This window comes from Panthera leo, chromosome E1 (assembly GCF_018350215.1).
Source record: "Panthera leo isolate Ple1 chromosome E1, P.leo_Ple1_pat1.1, whole genome shotgun sequence".
Lineage (NCBI taxonomy): Eukaryota > Metazoa > Chordata > Mammalia > Carnivora > Felidae > Panthera > Panthera leo.
The window spans coordinates 49,280,978-49,299,822 of record NC_056692.1 but is presented as its reverse complement, the minus strand read 5'-3'; the positions used below and the strand labels follow the sequence as shown (position 1 = coordinate 49,299,822).

The window sequence follows — 18,845 nt, the reverse complement described above, 5'->3', positions numbered from 1 at the left end:
GAGTTGGATGCTTAAGGGACTAAGCCGCCCAGGTGCCCCTTTATCAGAGAAGTTTAAATTTGTAATCGGTCAAGTGGATGAAACCCCTCCATCCAGTGCTTAGCACCACTAAGATGAGGGTTGTTCATCCAGTGAAATACAGTGTTTTCAGTAAGTTATAGTCTGAAAAGTTATGAGTGAAAAGAGGAAGTCTTTAGCTGTGTCATTAGCAACGAATGCTAGTTTAACAGGGTGTGTGTGTGTGTGTGTGTGTGTGTGTGTATGTGTATGTGTTGGGGCGGAAGGGACCTCTGGCTGAGTCTTCAAGGAGCGACCCCCGCAGCCCATGGCCCCTCGGTCCCGGTGTCCAGGAGAAGCGGCCTCCTCCAGCCCTTCCAACACCCTGCTGGGCTCGCCCCTTCGCTCCCCTGCTGCTGCGGGTGCCTGGCTGACCCAGTGACCCAGTGCTGCCACTGTTCCAGAGCAATCTGTGAGCCAAGGAAGTGTCCGTGCAGATGAAGCGTGCAGTCAGTCTTGCACGAGGAGCCCTGCGTGCCGCCTGGGCCCCAGCCGTCCTCGCAGGCTGGCTGAGTGGCGGGCACTGTGTCTGGAACGGTTTCGACTGGCCGTGCACCTGATCCCTGACGTTGCTCGGGATGGTGATTTGACTTCAAGTACTGGTTTAGCGACAGAATGAACTAGGAATCCCAGCCCCACCGCATTGACTTAGGACACGGTCCCACACTCTTTTTGTCTCCAGGAAGGTGGGGCCTCCCAGCGTCAGGAGCAGGCTGGCTTCCAATTCAGGGCTCCCCTGCACGATTCTTTTCCTCCAATGCAGTCAGGTCGGTGTGCACCTCTTCCCTCTCTACCTGGCCACATCACAGGTTCCCTTCAAAGTCCACTTCCTCCAGGAAGCATTCCCGGATCATCCTGACTATGTCTGCTCCCCTTGACATCCTGTGCAGCTTGGGTCTGACCCACGTGGGGACAGGCGCGCTTTATCCTGTGCTTTGTGTTGATCTCTGTCTGCATGCTGCCATCCAGCTCCCGGAGGACAAAGATTATGTTGTTTATTTGTAGCAATCGTAGAGTCAGATCCATAAAGAAGCAATCAATTAAATGTCTCTCTGGATTAGGTCGTCTAGCTAAGTTTCATTGACTGGTCCCTAAAGGGCATATTGTGACCATAACTTCCATCACTGTCACCCCCACCCCAGCTGCTACGGTTTCTTTATTGCCTTAGAGAGTATCTGTTTCATATTCAGTCTTTTCATTTGCTTTTCACGACTACCCTTTTTAAATAGGTGGGGACAGGTATTACATTTTTTTCCTTGGTGGAAAATACTGCGGTTCAGAGAGGTTAAATGCCTGGCCCAGGGTCACGCAGCTGACATTGAGACCAGGCAGGGAAGACCAGGGACAGGCCCGTACAGGACTTTGCGAACTGAGGGCTCATGCAGTGTGGCGCAGAGTTGGGATGAATCGCAGGAAAGCAGCTACTGCGGGATTGAAGCGATCGAATAAAGAGGGAGCAGTGGATGGCAGTGGAGAGCCAGCTGGCGGGGCCCAGGGTGTATGGGGAGGGTGAGGAGGGCTGTGTTAACGGCAAGGAGAGACCTTTGGTCTCACTGCAGGTATCCGCACAAACCCTGTTATTTGCTCCCTCGGTCCCTCTGCCTTGCCTCGCCCTCCCCCTGGGAAACGTCCTCACGTCCCCCCCACCCCGCCCTCCCCCCTCCCAGGCTTGAGGCTGCATTTCCAGTTGTCTCCTGGACGCTTCTGTGTGTATGTTCCAGCAACACTGCACAAAACGAGGTCTGTCTTTGCCCAAACGGACTGCTGCTTTGGGGGATCCCATTTGGGACGCTGATACCCCCATCTGCTTGGCAGGGAGGCTGGAAACCCTGGAATCCTGTTCTCTTTCCCTCACCGAGTCGGACCCAATCTCCAAGGGCAAGGTCCACACCTGGAGATCTTCCAGTCTCCATTCTGTCGTGTCCTCACTGCTTCCGTCCTGACCTCGGCCTGCACCTGCTCGCCGGGCCCCCACCTCTGCACGCCCCGCACCCGCCCCTGTTTCATTACTGTATGTAAAACAAGGCAAACGTTGATGTTCCTCTGTGAGAGCTTCCACTTGTCTGTTGTTGTGGGCTGAATTGAGTCCCCCTGGCCCAGATTCACATGTGGAAGTCCTAACCACAATGTCAGAATGTGACCGTATTCACAGGTTATCTTTGTCTGCTCAGGCTACTGAAATAAAATCCCACAGACTGGGTGGTTTAAACAACAGAGATTTATTGTCTCACAGTTCTTGAGGCTGGAGACCAAGGTGCTGGCAAAGTGGGTTTCATTCTGACACATCTCTCCTTGGCTCTTTCGCAGCCGCCTCCTGGCTGTGTCCTCAGGAGACCCCTCTGTGCAGGCCCAGAGAGAGAGCGGGAGAGCTGACTCCCAGGTCTCTTTTTTTTTTTTGTTAAAAAAATATTTTTCAATGTTTATTTACTTTTGAGAGAGAGGCAGAGTGAAGGCAGGGGAGGGGCAGAGAGAGAGGGAAACACAGAATCCAAAGCAGGCCCCAGGCTGAGCTGGCAGCACAGATCCCGACCCGGGACTCGAACTCACAAACTGTGAGATCATAACCTGAGCCAAGATCAAGAGTCGGATGCACTGAGCCACCTAGGCACCCACTCCAGATCTCTTAAGCACTAATCCTATTTGATCAAGGCCCCATCCTTATGATCTCATTTACCCTTAATTACTTCCTGAAAGGTCCCCTCTCCGAATACAGTCATACTGGGGATTATAGTTTCAACATATGAATGGTCAGGGGGGCATCACAAACATTTAGTTCAGAGACTTAAACCTTTAAAGAGATGATGAAGTTGAAATGAGGCTATTAGGGTAGGGTGTAATCCAATTTGACTGCTGTCCCGGCAAGAAGAGATCAAGACACACAGAGAGAGAGAGAGAGAGAGAGACATCAGGGGACACTATGCAGAAGGACCACCGTCTGCAAGCCAAGGACAGAGGCTTGAGAAGAAACCCACCTGCTGGCACCCTGATCTCGGACTTTCCAGCCTCTAGAACTGTGAGAAAATAAGTATCTGTTGTTTAAGCCACCCAATCTCTGGCATTTTGTAATGGCGGCCCCAGCAGACTTCCACTTATGAAATGACATTCGTGGTCTTTTGGGTCCTGAATTCATTTACTCTTCCCTACGCATACCGTGCACTTTTATCCTCTCGTGCCTTTGTACATGTTCCCTCCTCAGTCTGGAATGCCCCTGTTCTCGTCTCCGTGGCGAGGCAATAGATTCTTACCAGACAGTCCGTGTGCTTTCTTAGTTAGAACCAATGAAGTGATGATGTGCGTGGCTTCCGGGCTGAAAGCGTTGATAGGCAAGTGTGTGTTCTCCACATTTTTGTCTCTTTCCCTGAATCGGGATCAGGAAAGCAGGTGTTTGGAATGCACGACCATGAGTTGGGGGTGGGAGCAGCCTGGATCTCTGAGCCGCGACCCTGAGGGAATGCCCTAGATATTTGTTCACTTGAATTAACATTTGGTTAAGAGAAAGAAATCTTGGTTGGGTTAAACTTTCGATTCCAAGGCATAGTCCAGTCTGTCTTGACTAATACACTCTCATTTTCTGCCAAAACCTGCATCTTTTAAGTCCTAGCTTAAATGTTACCTCTTTCCTTAAAAGCCTTCCAGAACCAACTCACGCCCAGTCAGAATTAATCACTTTCCTTTGTACTTTGATGTCTATCTGACAGTGCTTAGTGTTCTGGTTGGTTTATGTACATGTAGAGTTAGGGACACAGAAGGATTAAGAATGTGAATTCTGGGGGCACCTGGGTGGCTCGGTCAGTGAGCGTCTGACTTTGGCTCAGGTCGTGGTCTCACGGTTCATGAGTTCAAGCTCCGCGTCGGGCTCTGCACTGTCAGCTCAGAGCCTGGAGGCTGCTTCGGATTCTGTGACTCCCCTCTCTCTCTGCCCCTCCCCTGCTTGCATTCTGTCTCTCTCTGTCTCTCAAAAATGAACATTAAAAAAAAAAGAAAAGAGTGTGAATTGTGGAACCAGACTAACTGGGTTCACATCTCAGCCCTGCCCGGCCATTTATCAGCAGAGGGACCTTTGATGAGTGACTTACTCCTCCAGGACCTCGGTTCCTATTTGTCCCTCTGGTACCTACTGGAGTACCTGCTACAATAATTAATCATCCAATAGTATCTGCTTGCCAGCTTCCTTCTGTTCTGTCTTGCAGATTGAGGAATCAGCAAAAGACACACTGAACCAGAGATGGGGACCAGAATGTAAAGCCAGAGGATCCTGTGATCACAGGATCAGGGGCCCTAGCGACACAACAGGTAGTATAGCCTATGGCTCAGGCCAGGACTACAAGAGACTACGGTTTTCAACTAATTCATTCAAACTGAAGGGACAGAACTCAGAGGAAGGGAGGAAGGAAAGAGCTCACTTAAAAAACTTAAAAAAAAAAATTTTTTTTTTAACGTTTATTTATTTTTGAGACAGAGAGAGACAGAGCATGAATGGGGGAGGGGCAGAGAGAGAGGGAGACACAGAATCGGAAGCAGGCTCCAGGCTCTGAGCCATCAGCCCAGAGCCCGACGCGGGGCTCGAACTCATGGACCGCAAGATCGTGACCTGAGCTGAAGTCGGACGCTTAACCGACTGAGCCACCCAGGCGCCCCTTAAAAAACTTTTTAAAATGTTTATTTATTTTGAAAGAGCATGACAGAGAGAGCAGAGGAGGGAGGGAGAGAGAGAGAGAGAGAGAGAGAGAGAGAGAGAGAGAGAGAAAGGGAATCCTAAGCAGGCTCTGTGCTATATCTCACGAACTGTGAATGATGACCTGAGCCGAAATCAAGAGTCAGATGCTTAACTGGCTGAAAAACCCAGGCGACCCTCAGTGTCACTTTTTCAAATCACCTTCTCTGATGTCATCATTTTATGTATCTATCATGAGACATGTTGGGGCTCCTGGGTGGTTCAGTCAATTGAGCGTCCGACTCTTGGTTTTGACTCACGTCATGACCTCACACTTTGTGAGATCGAGCCCCACGTTGGGCTCTGTGCTGACAGTGTAGATCCTGCTTGGGATTCTCTCTCTCCCTACCTCTGCTTCTCCCCGGCTTGTGCGCTCTCTCTCTCTCTCAAAATAAATAAATAAATAAATAAAATTTCTCTCTCTCTTTTTAAGTGTATTTATTTAGAGGGAGAGAGAGAGTGTGGAGGAGGGGCAGAGAGAGAAAGGGAGAGAGAGAACCCCAAGCAGGCTCCGAGCTGTCAGTGCAGAGTCCGACGCAGGGTTCGAACTCACGAACTGGAAGATCATAACCTGACATGAAACCAAGAGTCAGATGCTTAACTGACTGAGCTACCCAGGTGCCCCAACAAATAAACATTAAAAACAAAGGCACGCATATCTGGGAGATATTGTAGGCTTGGTTCCCGACCACTGAGATAAAGCACACATTGCAATAAAGCAGGTCAAATGAATTTTTGGTTTCCTAGTGCGTGTAAAAGTTATGTTTACTCTCTACTGTGGTCTATTAAATGTGCAATAACATTATGTCTGAAAATACAATGTACATACCTTAATTAAAAATACTTTTAAAAAGATTTTCTTGCCACAACATGCTGTCATCTGAGCTTGTGACGAGTGGTAATCATGATCGCGGATCACTGCAACAAATAGAATAATAAAGCTTGAAATACTGTGAGAATTATTACACAATGTGCCGCAAAGACATGAAGTGAGCAAATGCTGTTGGAAAAATGGTGCCGATAGGCTTGCTCGACCCAGGATTGCCAAAAACCTTCAGTTTGTAAAAAACATAGTATCTGTGCCCTGCAGTAAACTGAAGCACAATAAAACGAGGTACGTCTGCAACGTTATGAATTTTTTTCTACTGTGATGAATTACCTTGATGGACTTTTTAGAATATTGAAATATTGAGTCACCCTCGCATTCCTGGATAAACCCTAGGTGGATGCCTGATTTTACTGGCTGATATTTTATTTAAGATTCTGCATCTACATTCATGAATGAGGGTTTTGTTTTGTTTTGTTTCCTGACACCAATCATTTCCCCAGGTTTCTGACACCAAGTGGGTGTCCAACAATTCCAATCAGTTCCGACACTACCTGGAGATAGCGTCGGACTCCACCCGTTTAAAGCTCCCCACAAGACCGTCCCCACTTTAGATGCCAGACAAAGTCCCAGATCACCAGTACTCCCGGTGACTGGCTATAAATCCGTAGCACCCCCTGGCCCCGGCTCTGATAATTCACAAGACCAACTCACAGGACTCACACAAGCACGTTGCTTACTGTTACCGGTTGACTTTAATGGATCCGATTTAGGAACAGCCAAATGGCAGAGATGCACCGGGGCCCAGGACAGGAGGGTGGGTACACTTGGAACTTCCAGGCTTTCTCAGGGCAAGGCACCTTCCCGGAACCTGGCTGTGCTCACCAACCTTGAAGCCTTCTGAACCCATCGTGTAGGGGTTCTGTGGATGTTTCGCTATGTAGGCATGACTGATGAGATCACTGGACGTTAGTAATTAACTCCAGGCCCTCTCGCCTCCTTAGAGGTCAGGGGAAAGGGCTGAAACATCCAGCCCTACGGTCAAGCCTTGGTCTTTCTGGGTATCAGCCCTAAGGGCCTCCGGCCACCAGCCATCTCTGCAGCATCCAAAAGACACTCTCATCACTCCTAAAACTCCAAGGGTTTAGGAACTGTGTGGCAGGAGCCCGGACAAAGCCAGATCTTGACTAATTTCTGAAGGCGGTAAGTTGTAGGGCAAGTTCTGAGGGAGTCAGATCAGAGAGACCAGCATTCTCAGTCCAGCCTGGCAGAGCCCTTTTCAGCCTCTCTTCCTCCCCCTGTTGGGACTGTTCACCTTGCTCTAGCTTGGTGGTCCCAGCCCTCTGCGTCCCCTTTCCCCAACTCTCCGCGTGCTCACACCTCCTGCCTCTTCCCCGCTATCCCGAATCTCCCCCAGAGCTTCCACGACAATTCCAGCTCCCTGCACTTGGTGGGTGACGTCCCCACAGGGGTCTGGCATCCTCTGGCAGAATCACCAGAAGCTGTGGTGGTATGAGCACCCCCGGTATCTGTCCTTTTGCATAAATGTCTGGGCTCCGCCTTTCGTGACACAGCTCTTGGAGTCTGCTCAAAGTCTCACAGGTGGTTGGCATCCCCTGGTATGAGTATTTTCTAGAGAACTGACACGAGATCTCTTTCCTGGTGATATTTTCTTGGCTGCGTTTCGGGTTCTTTCATTATTATTTCGTCCCAGATGGGTGCTGCTGAGCTCAGACTCCAAGAGCTAGCTCTCCAAATTCTTGGAGATTCCTCTTTAGGGCCCCTCTTCAAGTACAATAAATTAGTACCAATGTAGATAAATGACAGCTGTTGTTGGGAGCACGTATAAAATATATGTAAAGTGGGGCGCCTGGGTGCTCAGTCGGTTGGGCATCCGACTTCGGCTCAGGTCATGATCTCGCAGTCTGTGAGTTCGAGCCCCATGTCAGGCTCTGTGCTGACAGTTCAGAGCCCGGAGCCTGTGTCGGATTCTGTGTCTCCTTCTCTCTCTGCCCCTCCCCCACTTGTGCTGTGTCTCTATCAAAAATAAATAAATGTAAAAAATATATATATATACATTTGTGAAGTCAGTCACTACCAGAATATATAATTAGACATGGAGAAAATATCTAAGAGCTATCTAAATAATGATAGCTATACTATCTCAACAGTGGGCAAATGCAATTTTGACTATGTGTCCTATGGAACAGACGGACGGGTCCTCTTTGATTAGAAAATTACGTGTCGTTAGTCTTAACATCAAATACAGTGTCAAAGAGGAAAGGAGATCATTAAATAGATTCATACAGGTTTCAGGGACGCCTGGGTGGCTCAGTCAGTTAAGCATCTGACTTTGGCTCAGATCGTGATCTCATGGTTTGTGAGTTTGAGCCCCGCATCGGGCTCTGCACTGTCAGCGTGGAGCCTGCTTGGGATTCTCTCTCTCCCTCTCTCTACCCCTCCTCCCCCTCAAAATAAATAAATAGACTTAAAAGAAAAACAATTTAATACATGTTTCGGTTCTTGGATGGGTTAAGTGGGTGGTAGAGGAAGTCATCAAGAGGACACTGATTACCAGTTGACCCTCAGGCTGGACTGGAGAATCGGAGGCTTCTCATCCTCTTCCATCCTTGGCGTGTACACCCTGCCTGCTGTTCCCGTGCTAGGATCCATTTTCAAGAAATAGCCTGGAGAGTGCAACGTGTGTTGAGGTCATCTGGACAGTACCCATGACTGACCCTGTCAAGGCTTCTACGTAAACTCTTAAGATTCTGGTGGGTGCGTGCGATTTACGACTTACGGCTACCCGTGACAAGCCTTGCTTATTAAACCTCCTACCTACCAATCCGGGGGTGTTCACCCTTTTCCTCGGTCTCTACTCACCCTCTGTGTATGGAGAACAATTTCAGATTTCACCCGCGAAGCTCCCAAGGTTTCAAACCAACAACGGGGCCAATAGATACTTAAATTTCAGAAAGAGAGCAAATACATAGAATGAAATCGGTCATCAACAGAAAGCACAAAGAGACCATCTAGAAAGCCCCCAAATCCAAATTTGGTGACCTGGGTGCACTTGCAGGGAGGCACAGCTGGTTACACGCTGGAAACAGAAAAACTTAAACCAAGTTCACCGTGTTGCATTGTAGCTTGAGAAAGAATGTGGTGGGGAGAGCATCTCTGAAAGTGATGTTCAAAACGGCAAAATGATTTGTCTTGCCTCTAGCACCGTGGGACACAGTGCCTTTTATTCATGAAAACATTTAGTCAACCCAACAGGTATTATCTGTAGAACTGAAAACACCCGGTGCCATTAAACTTGGGTATCATTCTCTTGGTTAATTCCATGCTGTCTGTGTTCAATACGACCTACCATAGCGTAAGAATCTGGTCTCCCACGCAGATCTTCCTTCATGAAGGAACACCTGGTTGGCAAATAAAATTATCCAGATGGCTGAAAATTAAGTTTTTCACTAGGAAGTAGTTAATGCACATTCTAAGTTTATACATCAATCCCTTTTGAGTTTGGTTAGCATTAGTGTGTCCTCTGGAGACTACTCACCTCTGGGCAAACTAATGAAACCAGGTCTCTGGCTCTATGCAACGGAACAAGGGCACTCCGACGTATTCTTACCTCATCTTTAGGCAGGTTTTGCTTGAAGCTGCAAATTTAGCAACATACTAGGAAGTCACTTCAAAGCTCTCCAGGACAGAGTTTTGTGTCAGACATGTGAAACTACCTCATTAAGAGCTGCTGGTTGGGGTACCTGGGGGGGTTCAATTGGTTAAGCATCTGACTTTGGCTCAGGTCATGATCTCCTGGTTCGTGAGTTCAAGCCTGCATCCATCTTTCTGTTGTCAGTGCAGAGGCTGCTTTGGATCCTCTGTCTCCCTTCCTCTCTGCCCTTCCCCGCTCTCTCAAAAATAAATAAACATTAAAAAAATAACATAGTAGATCTTTCTAGGAGTCTGTGAACAAATTTCCTAGGTTTGTCATTAAGAAACCCTTAACTGTAGGGGTGCCTGGGTGGCTCGGTGGCTTTGGCTCAGGTCCTGATCTCTCAGTTTGTGAGTTCGAGCCCCGTGTCGGGCTCTGTGCTGACAGCTCAGAGCCTGGAACCTGCTTCAGATTCTGTGTCTCCCTTTCTCTGCCCCATCCCTGCTCACGCTCTCTCTCTCTCTGTCTCTCAAAAATAAATAAACATTAAAAAAAGTAACAAAAATAAAAGAAACGCTTAACTGTAGTATTTCCACTTGGAACAATTCATGTCCCCCCCCCCGCCCCCCCAGTAATTTTTTCCATTGTTTTATAATTATACATTGAGGGCATTTGCTCAATAATATTGAGACATTATCTACTGTCCATGACGTACATAGGAAAGGCAAGGAGGGTTCACTTCCTTTTCCAAACGTTACATGGCTTGTCGTACTTTGTTAACTTTGGACCATTTTCCTGAACACAACTATCCTTACTGAAATCCAGTCAGTTGCTTTTCAAAAAGTACTTCTGACATGTCTTTTGAGATGTGACAGTGTCTGTGCCCAGGTGAATGACTTCTCTGTCAGCATTTCCCAAAATGTGTTCTGGGAAAAACCACACTGGAGAGATATTAATAGGGTGTTACTCAAACGTTTCTGTGGTCAAAATGCTTGAGAAACACCAGGCTAAACAGAGTGAGACAAGTTCCATTACTGCAGGGCTTCTCAGAACACTTTGGTGTTCTATTATTAGCTGTGCTAAGAGACCATAGTTCAAACCCAAAACTTATTTTTGTTCATTATGGTAAACACGTTATGGTAAAAGCTTCGTATGAAATACTCCCTAACACAGTCTTGTAAAACAGTGTCAGAGAAGGTAAATCCGGTTCACCAAAGAACACTTACTCCTGTACAATCACACACAGTAGGAGAGGGGACAGCAGACGTTGTCCTCACTTGAAAATCCCGAACAACTGAACAATCGAGTCGAAATGTGTAGGCAGTCAGAGCCTGTGGCAAGAACAGTAAAGAAGCCAGGCCAGTATTCTGCAGTTGGTGTGCAATGGCGAGCATCCCATTTACCCTCGGTAAGAGGACTTTCTTTATTCTAAGCCTTCACCCTCCTCTCCACCAGGCAAGGCATTGGGACTCCTTACACCTGGTACCTCCCGACCTCCTTCTAAATTACCTCTGCGCACTCCCCCCTTTACTCCATTCTTCCCCGGCCACAGTTCCTCATAGTTTGACCTGACACCTCTCTTCTATATCCGGCCACAATAGATACTATGGCATATATTTTTGTTTTAGTTACTGGACTGTTTTTTATGTCATTAAAAAAATACATATGTATTTATATTTATTTTGAGAGAGAGGGAATGAATCCCAAGCAGGCCCCAAGCTGCCAGTGCAGAGCCTGAGGAGAAGCTCCAACCCGCAGTGAGATCTTGACCTGAGCCGAAATCAAGTCGGAGGCTGTAACCCACTGGGCCACCCAGATGCCCCTGGGCTGTTTTTAAGATGGGTACGTAGACCGTCCTCTCAGATCTATGGGAACGGACCCTAAACTACGCATTCTTAAGTGGGGGTACGGCCATTATTTTCTACACGCCAGTGGCCTCCGGAATTTATAAAAAGGAAACGAGTCCAAAGCGCTGGGGATTCAAGGAGTGAAGCCGGAGGCATCACTTCGGGGGACAGGGGCCCCGGCTCCAGGGTGGCCCCTCCAGGCAACCTCCCTGCCCGCCCCCCGACTCCGCAGCGTGCGGGCCCCTCCGAGCGGGCGCCCCGCGGCCCCCGGCCCGCCGGCTGGGACCGGCGCCCACCCCGGAGGCCCCTCGAGGGCTCCGGCCCGGACCCAGGCCCCAGCCCCCAGCCCACGCCCTCCAACCAGACGCCCTCGGCCGGGTAGGGCAGAACCGGAAGTGGCCCCGAGCGGAAGTCCGCCTCCCGAGAGTCGCTTTTCCCCTCTAGGAGTTTGGAGGTATCCTCGCCTCTATGGTCTGGGCCCTGGCGGCCGGGTGGTTGGGAGGAGAGGGCGCGCGGGGACCCTGGGGTGGAGAGGGGATCTGTGTCTTCGGGACACGCCACACGCGTGCCTCTGGCAGCACTGCTGGCAGAGAGCTGGGGGTTGCCCTCCTCATGATTTAGAAAAATGGAGATATAGGCTCACAAAGAGCCGCCCCGCAATGTCTCAAGTTTTCTAGATGCTTTTTTTTTTGAAAGAGAGCACTTTATTTTTATTTGCAGGATGTATGTATGTAAGCTCTCCGTCCAATATGGGGCTTGAACTCACAACCCCGAGACCAAGAATCGCTCGTTCTACTGACTGAGCCAGCCAGGCGCCCCCTCTAGCTGTTTTTTATTAGTGTCTGCACGCATTTTTTTTTTTTTTTTTTTTTTTATTGGCATGAAGTCTAACTTTACTACAATAACACAACTGAAGTGACCATAAAGAAAAGAATTTTTAAAGGTGTGCATTGGAAGCACCTTTTGAACTTGAACCCCAGGCTGCGGCTGGACCTGTTGCTCGTCTCTTCAGACCCAGACCTTCGGTCCCCAACGCTGCAGGGATGAATGGGCACACCTGTCCTTCCCCTCCCCCCAGGGCCCCAACTGGCTCATCCGTTGCTTCAGAGGCTAACCAACTTTTATATACTCTCTTCTTTGGACTTTCCACTCTAAAAAGAGAAAGGGAAAACTATGCAACTAAAAATACAGAATCTAGTAAAATCAGAATTGTCTAGGTTTAAACCTAACAGCATCTCACACAGAGAAGAGTGTGGCAAAACTAGTTCATTCTGGGCAAACAATGTAAATACGCAATCCTGTTGAAAAACCGCTCGGCGTTCTCTATCAAGAGTCATTTAACGCGTTTTAGGTTCTGACCAATGAGATAGCATCCGCGGAAAATTTATCCCAAGCACATAACTCAAGGGAAGAGAACAACAGCTGCAGTCCCGAAGCGATTCTGCAGCGGACAACTGTTGATTTTGCTTGCCCCAGTGAGAATGTGGCTGCCAGGTTCCCAGCCCTGGTTCTGCAACTTAGTAGGTGCGTGGACTTCAGCCCCTTACTTACCTTCGCTGAGTCTCAGTTTACTCATTGGTTGAATGGGGTTGTTAATAGACGTCTGCATTACAGGGTTGTGGTGGGGGCTAATGAATGGAGCAAATATTCTCATGCTTCTTATGTACTACCGTGATCATTTTCTACCTCCATGCCTCTGAGCAAGCTCTTACCACAGTTCCTTTTTTAATTTTCTTTTGGCCTTCCGCATACTGCAATATCATCTACTGCATGATCCCAGAATTATATGTTAGGTCTTTCTTTCTCACTGGAAATACTCAAAGGGCAGGGCTGTATCTTATTCACCTTTATATCACAGGCGCTTCTTAAAGCAGTTCCCACCCTAGAAATGGTGCTCAATAAAGGCTTAGTTGGACAAAACTGAATATCCTCTACCACAGAGCAGAGAAAGTAGGAACAGGTAATGAAAATGTAATTAATCCTAGATGATGAACAAAAGAGAAGCGGAGAAAACCACATGAAGCTAGAAAAGTTTTCTTACAAAAAATGACCTGAGGGCACCTGGGTGGCTCAGTCTCTTGATTTCGGCTCAGGTCACAGATCCCAGGGTCATGGAATCAAGCCACGTCAGGCTCGTGCTGAGTGTGGAGGCTTGGGATTCTCTCTCCTTCTCTCTCTGCCCCTTCCCCGCTTGTGCTCTCTGGCTCTCTCTCAAAAATAAATAAATAAACATTTGAAACAATTGGCCTCATTCTTGAGGATTACAGATTCCATTTTTTTCTTGGCCAGGGACTTCTTCTCATATAGTGGGCTGATGAGTTCCAGCAATAGACTGGTACCTAAGGCAGCCTTTGTGAATTATTGCTTCCTTTTCCTGATTTAGAACTCAGCTCTTCCCTTGGGAACCGGCAGGAAAAATGACCGTTGCCTTCTGAGAGATCAAATCCACCCTCAGGATATCAGATGCGGCCTGGCAAAACCCATATTCACGTGCAAATTCACACATACAATGCAAAGTAGAGAGGGAGCTTAAGTGGGGAAGGCTATATTAGGTGCAGGGAGGGGTTGGATCAGGCCAGCCAGGAGACCTTGCTAGTGGGCGATTGCCTAACCTCTCATGGGGACACTGGGTGATTGACAGCAGCATCCATTTCTCTGCCCTATGCCCTTGGAGCCATAGCCAGTTGAGACTCCAAATTTCTTAGAGTTGGAAGAGATGGACAGGTTTATACAGTTTACCACAGAGTGTAGCGTAGATCTCACCTTCAACATTTAGACCATGGCCACTTAAACTATGAACACTCCCCTGACCCCTGGTTCTCTGGTCCAGGAGACAACCTCTTTGGTTTATGGAACGTTCTAGTTGCTAGAAAGTTTCCCCACTCCGTCCTAATGTTGTTGAAAAGTGACCTCTGGGTACCTGAGCTGAAATATAACATGAAGACTGAGTTGGGGGATAAAGAGCAACAAGAGTGTTACTACTTTGCCAGACAAAGGAACCTTGGTACCACCATTCGAGTTTCATTACCAAGTATATACACTGAGGTTGGCGGAACATCCGTATTGACACCGAGTTCTTGGAGGAACGGATTCTACGGAAAAAAACAAATGAAGGGCTGCAGGATCCTTTAAGGACGAGGAAGAGAAAAATTTGTTCAGTTTCAAGTCAAGGCTTGCTGAAACATTAGCGTGTCCATCTGAATTTCCATCCACCTCTAGGCTTCTCTAGCAGTTTCACTAATCGCTCTTTAGGTAACTATGTCCCAGTTCAGGTTTTGCTAATCCTTAGCAATCTCTGCGGCTACACCACGGATCTAACAGAGAAGGACTTCCAACTCCCAGCTACTATCTCTGGGGTCACTGATGTCACCTTAGTAGGAGAATTTATACCACGGACACTGGCAATGGCACATATCAGATCTACCTCTCGCCCAAAGCAAAGTAAAACCCAACCCAGAAACTGCTACTTACAAGCCCCTGGCTGCCCTTATCCTTGGTGAAATTCATTGTGAATTTCCAATGTGAATACCAATTATCTACAACCCAAAGTTGTGAGTGGAAAGCGTGGACACAGACTCAGTGGAAGGAGTGGGGGAGGGAGGAAGGTAGTCCATAGCGCCCTCAGTGCAACTCGATCTGGGTTCCGAAGCCGGGGCCAACAGAGAGCATTTCATTTGCCAAATATATGCACGAGGGGATTATCAGCAAAACAACCGGCAAGAAAAGACATAAAGGTGAAGAAATCCACCATGGGCTGGAGAAATCTCGGGCCTGGCTGGAAAAGGAGCCTCGTGTTGACGAGCAATGAAACCGTGGCTGAAAAATCAGATTGGGCTCGACCCCGAAAGAATGAACTTTATGAGGGAGGAAAATGGGAGCCACTGAAACTGTTTGATAAAGCGAGGGACATTCTAAATGTCTGTCTGAAAGCAATCCTTTGGGGGGAATTAATTCTCTGAGTTTGCACTTTTGAAAACTGAGGGGTAATTCACATACCCTACAGGTCTCCCTTGTGGTGTGCAGTGCTCAGTGGTTTTAGTGGTGGTAGTATATTCACAGGGTCACACAACCATCACCATTGTCCAGTTCCAGAACATTTTCATTACCCGAGAAGAAACTCTATACTTACTAGCAGCCACTCCCCACTCCCTCATCTCCTGAAGATTTGTGCTTTTTACAAAACACCAAATCTCGGGGCGCCTGGGTGGCTCAGTTGGTTCATCGATCGACTTCAGCTCAGGTCATGATCTCACGGTTCGTGGGTTTGAGCCCCGCGTCGGGCTCTGTGCTGACAGCTCGGAGCCTGGAGCCTGTTTCGGATTCTGTCTCCATCTCTCCACCCCTCTCCTGCTCAAGCTCTGTCTCTCTGACTCTAAAAAATAAATAAACATTAAAACAAATGAAAAAAACAAAACACCAGATCTTGTGTCTGTAAAGTGGCCTGAGGTCTGAACCCAGAAGGACTGGCTACCAAAGATAAACAGAAGAAGGGAAGCAGAATTGGCTTTTCCAAGGTTCAGGTGATGTATCCACACGTCTCTCTGTCTCTTCTCTCTTGCTTTCTAACTAGGGGGAAAGAAAGAAAGAGAGGAAGAAAGAAGGAAAGAAAGGAAGAAAGAAAGAAAGAAAGAAAGGGAAAGAAAGAAGGAAAGAAAGAAAGGAAAAGAAAGAAAGAAAAAAGAGAGAAAGCATTATTGGATCCACACATGGAAGTAAAGAGACATGAGCAGGGGTGAAGTAGGTCTTCAAATGCAACTTCTGAAAAAAGTGTAAGCTATAGATGTTAAAAAATATTCTTGCAGCGGTTAATGTTTTTTATTTTCTTTGCATCTCCTTTATGGGTCATCTTTTTATGCCCTTTCAGACATGGTCATTTCTGGGGAAACCAAGAGAAAAGAAGAAGGGGCAGGGACTTCCAGAAAATCCCTTGTTTTGTAAAGCATTAAGAAAGACCTTTGCTCAGGGGGCCTGGGTGGCTCAGTCTGTTGAGCATAGGACTTCGGCTCAGGTCATGATCTCACGGTTCGTGAGTTTGAGCCCCGTGTGGGGCTCTGTCCTGACAGCTTGGAACCTGGACCCTGCTTTGGATTTTGTGTCTCCCTCTCTCTCTGCTCTCCCCACACCCCACTCTGTCTCTCTCAAAAGTAAATAAACCTTAAAAAAAAAAAAAAAAAAAAAAGGAAGAAAAACCTTGGCTCTCTGCTGCCCTCTGGGCTCTTCACAAAAGGCAGCAATGGCTTCTGGAAGCAGGAAGGTGGGCCTGGGACTCCGCTGTGGTGCCTGAGCCACCCACACAAGCAGGGGGGCAGAGTCGGCGTGTCAGTAGAGGGCCCCAAGCTGGCGTGCATTTGTTTTTTTAGCATCCTCACAGGATAGGCACGGCATGTCTGACAAAAAAAGGGGACGTCAGGGGCACCTGGGTGGCTCAGTCGGTTAAGCGTCTGACTCTTGATTTCGTGACATGGGGCTGGGCAGAGGCTGCTTGGGACTCTCTCTCCCTCTCTCTCTGCCCCTCCCCCACACGCTCTCTCTCAAAATAAAGAAATAAACTTAAAAAAAAAAGAAGGGGACTTCAGTGAGGCTCATACAGACTAGTACAACTGGGGTGCACCGAGTGGTACATTTTCCTGGGGTCTCTTCTCCTAAGGTGGGTCTTTCTTACCTGCCCCCCCCCCCCCCCCATCTTGATCACTTGCGGCAGGAAGGCTCGGGGTATGTAGGGAGATGGTTAGTACCCAGCACTTTTCGATGTCTGTCACGTGGAACCCCATTTTGGGGGCGGCTGTTTTAAGTTCAGAGGGGCCTCGCTTTTCAGGAAACACTAGATTGCACGCTCCTGCTTGTAGGCAGGTGGAGCTTTTTAGCTTTTTATTCCACTTAGAACACTGAAGTCATATGATGTGAAAATAGGAGAGGACTTTTGAGTTCATCAAGTCTGATACTCTTATTACGAATAAGAAACTAGTGACTCAGATCAGGTGACTTGATCCAACTAATCCATAGTGACAGTCAAGGGACCAGTGGTTGCCTAGGAACGGCAGGGGGAGGGATCACAAAGGAAACTTCTGGGGGTTACGGATATGTTCCCTATCTTGTTCATGGGTGTAGTCTCACATTTGACCTATGTACACGTACAGCAAAACTTATCAAGTTGTACACCTTCAATGCGGTGTTTTTTGGTGGATGTCAATTACACCTCAATAAAGCTGTTTTAAAAAAGTCACACATCCTGTGAGAAGGTGAGCGAGGCCCAGGACACACATCTTGAGGCCTTCACACCCCTCCCCCCAGCCCCAGCGCTGTCTTAAAACCAAAGCCTACTTCGAGTTGTGAAAAATGCCTTTTCTCATAATGTCATTTTTAAAGACTCCAGAGTTCCAAATCGTCTGTGATGTGAAATAATAACACCCTTCGCCACAAAGCAGCCGATGTCGTTCAACAGGTCCGGTGTGACCTAGTCCGTAAACAGACAGCACTGTACCCCACAGAGGGTGGGAGGAGGGTGGGGACAGAGCAAGACCTCATTTTGTTCTGTTTACCTATGATTATCTCTGGTGGTGCTTGTGGAGGGTATGACCTCTGGGACGCATGCCAAGAGTTTAATTTAGGGGGGAGAAAAGATAAGGATGGGGTTGTCCTAGGACTGTCCTTTGTGATGTAGTTGATGGCCTCTAGTGGGCCAAGGTAATTTCTGAGCAATCCCTGGTTGAGGAAGAGGCGGGGAACCTTCTGGAAAAACTCCGAGTCCTCTTTTTCTTCCGCTCTTCCTGATCAAACAGCCAGGGCCGCCAGGTGTGGCCAGCTTCCTGAGGTCTAGAATAGCTTCTTTGTGGAGAAGGAGACAGTAAGTGAGAAGGGAGTGGGTGCCTCACCCACACTTCCCTTTATTACTGACTGAGCCAGAGCGGACCAATGGTGCATGGAGAGATTCTGTCCGGCCGCCCTGCTGTGCGGACTGTGGAGCAGGGGGTGGGGGGGTGGGGGGAACAAGGCCCTCTGGTTTCCCTACCAGAATCGATTTTCATGAGCTATTGCCTCTCTCTCTAGCAGGTGCTAGGAAGAAGAAACATTCACGCATCGAAGGTGTTCCTTCTCTATATGATCTTGGTAGAATTGCAAAGGCAATACGCACTCGTAACACATTCAAACAAGACAGAATTCTGTGAAATGCAGACAAGGCATGGAATACGGCAGCGGTCCAGGAAGTCAGATAAGCTCAGTGTGATTTCTGTCCGAGTCAGGGAGATGTCTGTGTAGGTATGGGAGGCGCTGTTACTGAGCTGTTCAAAATGCCTGGCGACACAGATCAACTCTGAGAAGGGCCCTCTGGGCTTCTGCGCCGTCGAAGACATTTAAGCCACCGTGCAGCTTCTTCATGGCTTACCTACCCTGCGTTCCTTCCCATCTCTGACTCCTTCACCTTCCTCTGTGTGGCTCTGTGCTCCAGGGGGCCGGCCCTAACAGGCTGCATCATTCAGGCTCCACTGCCCTCTGGCTTCTGGTCAGAACTGAGCAGTGGGAGAGCCCAGGAGGAGAGTGAGTCAGACTATTTGTTCCCCTGGTGTCCTATCTAGCAATGGCTCTGTCCCTCCAAGAGGACAGCTCTGCCAGGTACCTCTCCACCAGGGCCCTGGTCCCCCAGCCCTTTATGTCTGATAATAGCAGTGGTTTCCATGGTTGCCATTCTCTGGGCGCTTCGACATCCCTTAGAGGTTCCCTTAACCCAGCCCCACCTCTAAGAAGTCC

General features: G+C 48.3%; 1 long non-coding RNA gene across 1 annotated transcript; it reads right to left on the bottom strand.

Annotated features, from left to right (window-relative positions):
• Positions 1 to 1,875: 1,875 nt before the first annotated feature.
• On the bottom strand, positions 1,876 to 10,904 carry LOC122207006. The gene is made up of 5 exons (XR_006196641.1): positions 10,497 to 10,904; positions 8,109 to 9,361; positions 5,601 to 5,689; positions 3,303 to 3,415; positions 1,876 to 2,396 (listed from the first exon to the last, which is right to left on the bottom strand). It is a non-coding gene; the product is annotated as an uncharacterized LOC122207006 (long non-coding RNA).
• Positions 10,905 to 18,845: the final 7,941 nt, after the last annotated feature.